The following is a 6,440-nucleotide window of genomic DNA, read 5'->3' as shown; positions in this document are numbered from 1 at the left end:
CATGTGGAACCAAGTGAATTATAACCAAAGACACTATGCAAATGTAGGAACGAGTGCACCTTATAATCATTGTTCGTATCCGAAGGTGCCATGTCCTCATCAGGGAGTGAGCAACGCCTAGGAACCATTTGAAAATTCTAGGCGCCGGTGGATGCCAAGTGGGGTCGACTACACCCTCGAAGCCCCTAGAGGGCCTGCTAGTCCCCCCTTTGGCCATAAGCTTCGAACTGTCATTTTGAAGATGACCATTGGTACTTGGTGAGCGTTTCAAACCAAAATGTTGCTCAAATTTATTTTTCACAAATTTTTTATTACTTTATGATTTTTTATAAAAACATTTTTTCTTTTATTTATATGAAGAATTTTAGTAACTAGAAAATGATATATTTTGGGATATTGAAAATTTTGATGCATATACAAAAATTTAAACATGCAATTTAAAATTTAAAACAAATGCATTTGAATTTAAATAGTGACAACTACCGATTTATCTTCAGCAAGTGCTCACCGTTTTAAGTCTGTTGAGCTAGACTTTCTTTAGTTGTTGATAGCTGCCGCATTGACAATTTCAAATGAATTATCGGGTTGCCCTAGGGTTTTCCTATAATTATTAACAGGAATTGCAGCAGCTATTTGAGCTAATTGTGTTTCGATCATTTTGCTAGAGCTCAATTGATGAGGGCACACCGAAGCCAGCGTCCGGTCAGTATTTGACCCTCCATTCACTTCCAATTTTTGATCATACATGAATGGAGTTTGCTCCAATGGATCTAAGGGCTTTTTAGGAGCTACCTAGTGCTAGGTTCATCAAGTGTGCACCACACCTAGCCCACTAGACTCACCTAGGTCAAGCTACCCGTCCATACCCCCTTTAATAGTATGGCCAAAGGAAAAACAAAGTCCTAAACTACTCTAAGTGTCTCTTCAACACCAAACGACACTTAGAACTAGTCCATCCTTAACATTGTCATCCATCTTTTGAAAATCGAAATGATTTCCATTGTAGGGGCATGGCCACCATGATAGCCCAATCAATCTCCATTACAATGACCTAACTTAATTGCCTCTATAAAACACATGTTATTCATAGTAATCATGTATTGTCATTAATCACCGAAACCCAACAAGGGGCCTAGACGCTTTCAATCTCCTCTTTTTTGGTGATTGATGACAATACCACCTTGAGTATGTGAAAGAGTTGAGGTTTTTAACTTGCTTGGTTCATATAAGCTTTTGACAATAAGAACAAAAGAGTTAGGCAAGCTTATATGACCCAAGCCAACATGATGTACTCAAAAGATATGAAATAAGCATGAGTACAAGTAATAAAGCTCATTTGCATCAGAGTAAAACACGGAAGCAAAGCAAATGAGCATAGCACAAGTGATATGACATATAAATAATTCAAAGTAGAGAACACACAGTCATATATCATGATCACGTAGAAATCACTAACACATAAATGTAGTTTGATGCATAAAAGGAAACACACGAATGCATAATAGTGTATCACACATAAAACTCCAAATGTAATAGATAATCTAATAGATAAACTAAGCTCCCCCTAGATATGTCGCTCCCCCTAAGACTAACATACTAGATCCCTCTCCCCCTTTGGCATCAAACACCAAAACCTAAGGGTCGGTCGGCGGGGCTACAGCGGACGAGTCAGACGCTGAGGTACAAGGAGCAAGCTGGAACTGAGTGCCATTATCATCTGAACCAGAACTCTAAGCAGTCTGACCCTCTATAGCTAGAAGCAACGCTAAAGCGGTTTGGGTTAGATCAACAACTAGAGCTGTTGTAGACTATGTAGGTATGACTAGAGTAGCCGGCTCTGATGATGCCACTGAGGAAGGGAGTGTCTCTATAGTCCCAATAATAGGTGCAACTATTGAAGGACCTGGGACATGCAAATATGGTGGAGTAGGCTACCCTATCAACTCACTGAAAGTCACTCCAAGACTCTTGGAGACTGAGGTATCTGGCACTAGTAGCAAGGAAGTCTAAGCCGGTGTGAAGCCCGCCTAAAGAGGTGTGAACTACGGGGCTAACACTGGCGAGGCAAACCACTAAGAAACCTGCTCTATAGGTGAAGCAAACTGTGTTGGTGGCTGTCTCTGACTCTGAAGCCCACTAGGCTATAAAGCTAGAGTCATAGAAGTGGTGGCAGGCTGACCAAGCTAGGGTGAAGGTTGTGGCGGTGGAACCCCAATAGCTATCACTATATGCTGCATAAATCCAAGGAGCTGCTGATGCATGGCTTGCTGCTGCTGTATGGCCTGCTGCTACCACTGAAACTCATCCTGCCGAGTCTAAAACTATGCAAAAGTGGTGGTAGTCTCCTAAGCCTGGCGAGCCTGATCCTGCCTCATCCGCTCAAGTATGGCAAGTAGAGCGGGGTCTGTCTACAGTGTAGGTGGAGCTAAACTAGGGCTACCGGCCTCATGGTCATGTCGATGTGGAGGCATCTGAGGAATGTCCCGGTAGTCCTCATCTGAGCTATCACTAGGTTCGCTCTCGACCATCCCCTCCTACTGAGCATCAAGCTGCTCCTCCTCTATAGCTGCTATGCCCCTGATAGTCTCATCCTACTGAGCTGCAGTCTCTAGCACCTCTGGATGTTGGCTTAGATGGCTAGGTGTCCTCACTACACTATGTTGGATCATCTGAGTCATGTTGTATGCAGGGAACTCTGTAGTAGCACCACTATACTCTGCCAACATCTCTAGAGGCCTCACAGTAACTGCCCTGTGGATCAAGAATGTAATCTAGTGAGCATACAGTAGCTGCCTATGACTCTTGAACCCCTCTATAATAGTATCCTCCATCTCTGATAGAAGGAGATCCTGAATCTCAAACACTGTTTGTTGTATCAGAGAGTTCAGTAACCATAACTATATGTGAGTCAAGCCCTCGCAATACCCCATCCTTGGAAGCAGTGTCCTCATAATGGCATCAAGCACTCTAGCAGTGGGAGTGAGATCACTGGGTGTCCTGCTAGACCCCCCGCCAAATGGCTCTATGAAGCAGTGGCGGACTAGATCTGTAGGGGGCACCATACCGCCATGAGGGTGTCTAGGGGGCACTGTCTATCCATAGAAACCTCATGTAGACGGACGGGCTGCTCCTGAAGCCTGAGTATCTCTCTGACCCTAGTGCTCGTCAGCCTATAATCTCTACCACTGAATGCAAAGTGTATAAATTAGTGATGTGGGTCAATCCAGAGTGTAGCATAAAACTGACAAACCCAAGATGGAACATATAAGCATGTCCATCCAAGTAAATTTGTTAGCCCTGGTAGGTAAGATAGGTAGGGGCAAATGTGCTCTCTAGCTGCTGCTACAATGGTCTCAATGTTACACACCCTCTGAGATCTGAATATAGCCCCACTATTAAGATATGCATTATAAAAATCTTCCTACAGAGGTGTGTAGAAACCCTCTAAAGCACGCTCATCCTACCTCGGTGGAAACCACTGCTCAAAGTCCACAAATCTGAGCTGCTGAACCTGCTTGGCCATGGTGGCCCTCAAATCCAAGTGGGTCACTGGAGGTGGACCCTATGGTCTAGGCGGTGGACGTGAACCCCTCCGTTGTGTCTCTGACCTTAGAGTGACTGGAGCATGGGTACGACCAGAGCGGCGAAGCTATGGCTGAGGTGCCTGCTCTGTCTCCATGGCCTGCTCTCCCTCCTAAGTTTGCTCTACTGGCTATGGCTCCTACTGTGACCCCCCTGAGACTGACTCTCATCTAAGACAACTCATTGTCCCACAACCATGACAGTCCCAGCTGGACCACCATGACGATGCTCAACCTGCTCAAGTGTGGCCCTCATAGATGGAGAGAGCTAATCTACGATCTAGACTCTACTCCTAACACCTCCTGCCTCTGCACGTTCTACTGCTACTGCAACTACGGCTGCTCTAGCTGTATCTGCATCTAGATACTTCCGCTTCTTTGTTGCAAGCTTCTTCATTGCCTTGCCTTTTGGATCTATAGGCTGGCAAGGTGGGGGCCTCGGATCCTCATCACCGGGACCACCTCCAACATTCTTGACACGAGCTATCTGATGGATCTAAAAAGAACAACTGCCGCTGACGAAGATCAATAGCCAACTATCACTTCTGAGGCTTGGCCTCGATCCATACTCGCGAGGTTGGCCCCGAGTTGATTGACAACTACAAATAGGACCACAATGGCACTAACTCGCTGCATGATAGAATAGAGGGTATACAAATAATTTTAATTATTCATCTAGAGATATCAAACCCTAGGAAAGCAAGCAATTAGATGCGAAATTAGAACCAAGGGCTTGCTACCTGACGAACCGGCAAAACGATGAGCAGAGGAACGGATCAAGGGACCATCGGGTCGGCAATAGGTGATTAGGGTTCTAGCAAAGTGCAGTGGCCAAGCAATGCAATGTAGGCAGTAGTGGATTAGGGCACGAGTGAGTAGGAAAGTGGCTTTATTGCTTGCGATGGCAGGGACTTCGGCTTGGATCAGATGGCAGCGCTGGTGCACGAAGGCAGCGCTGGTGAGGCGGCACGGGGAGGGCATGGCGGCACGGGAAGCAATGGTGTGGCTATAGGCAGGGGAGGCATGGGGACAGTGTTGCAGGGCATGGTGGCGGTGGCGCATGGCACGGAGGCATGAGCGGTGGCGTGGGCGTGGCATGGAGAAGCTCGGTGGTGGCGCTCAGCGCGGGCAGCGGTGGCGGTGGCATAGAGGCATGAGCAGGCGCAGCGACGATGCAGAATAGGATAGGTCAACCATGTGTGTGGTGATTTATAGCGGTCCCCATGGAGTAGAATAGGAAACAGAGAACAGAGTTTGATTCCCGCACATTTTCTACTGACCAGACGCTCCGGTGGCAGCGACCGGACGCTGCCACCCAGCGTCTGATCGATTCTAGAGAGGTCAGAATCCTCTGGAATCGCGACCGAACATGTTTGGTGAACACCGACCGGACACAGCCAGAGTCCGATGCAAGCCATGGAGATAAGATCCAAATAAACGACAAATTTTTCAAAATATTTTGCCTTAGGCTATAATTCTTTTTAAGAAAATGGGCAACAAAAGGGCAATTGAAGATAAATGACAAAGCGACATTCATGCATATGCAATGCAATACTTGAAAATAAATCTAATTGCTTGTCAAGTTTGATCCAAGGTTAAGCTTCTTCACATGCTTTACGGCGGTTATCTTAGCCATGTTAGACAAGTCCTATATGCATTACCAAAAATTAAACATGTTGTATATTACAATGCAATGCAAGGGACAACACAAGCTCATTTTTTAGTGAAGTTACTAAAATCAAGAACATTGAGCTCATTCCGCAATCGACAAAAAGTCGCCTCATCTAGCGGTTTAGTGAAGATATCCGCCAATTGATCCTCGGTCCTTACATCTTCTAATGATATATCATTTTTAGCGACATGATCTCTAAGAAAATGATGGTGGATATCTATGTGCTTGGTGCGAGAGTGTTGAATTTGATTATTTGCAAGTTTTACTGCACTTTCATTGTCACACAAAAGAGGTACTTTTTTCTAGAACTACACCATAGTCTAGCAAAGTTTGCTTCATGTAAAGTATTTGTGCACAACAAGCACCCGCGGCAATGTATTCCGCTTCGGCGGTGGACAAGGCCACACTATTTTGTTTCTTGGAGGACCAAGACACAAGTGATCTACCAAGCAAATGGCACCCTCCAGATGTGCTTTTTCTATCAACTTTGCAACCGGCATAATCCGAATTAGAATAGCCAACTAATTCAAATATAGCTCCTTTAGGATACCAAAGGCCAATGCTTGGTGTGTGCTTAAGATACCTAAGGATTCTTTTAACGACAATCAAATAAGTTTCCTTAGGATTAGCTTGAAATCTAGCACACATACACACACTAAATATGATGTCAGGCCTAGATGCGGTTAAATATAACAAGCTACCAACCATAGAGTAGTAGAGAGTTTGATCAACCATGTTACCTCCCACATCTAGGTCGAGATGTCCATTTGTTGACATTGGTGTCTTGATTGGCTTACATTCATCCATCTTGAATCTCTTGAGAAGATCATTTGTATATTTCTCTTGAGAGATGAAAATCCCTTGTCTCATTTGCTTGACTTGAAAACCAAGAAAGAATGTAAGCTCTCCAATCATTGACATCTCGAACTCCTTCGACATCAATTCACAAAACTTTTTACAAGAATCTTCATTTGATGATCCAAAGATGATATCATCAACATACACTTGACAAATGAAGATGTGCCCATCAAGCTTCTTGGTGAATAGTGTGGTGTCGACCTTCCCAATGATGAAGCCCTTCTCAATGAGGAAGTCCCAAAGGCGCTCATACCAAGCTCTTGGGGCTTGCTTAAGCCCATATAATGCCTTGGACAACCTATAAACATGATTAGGATATCTAGGGTCTT

The sequence above is a fragment of the Miscanthus floridulus genome, chromosome 11 (genome assembly GCF_019320115.1).
Source record: "Miscanthus floridulus cultivar M001 chromosome 11, ASM1932011v1, whole genome shotgun sequence".
Taxonomy (NCBI): domain Eukaryota; kingdom Viridiplantae; phylum Streptophyta; class Magnoliopsida; order Poales; family Poaceae; genus Miscanthus; species Miscanthus floridulus.
Note: the sequence above shows the minus strand (reverse complement) of the source record.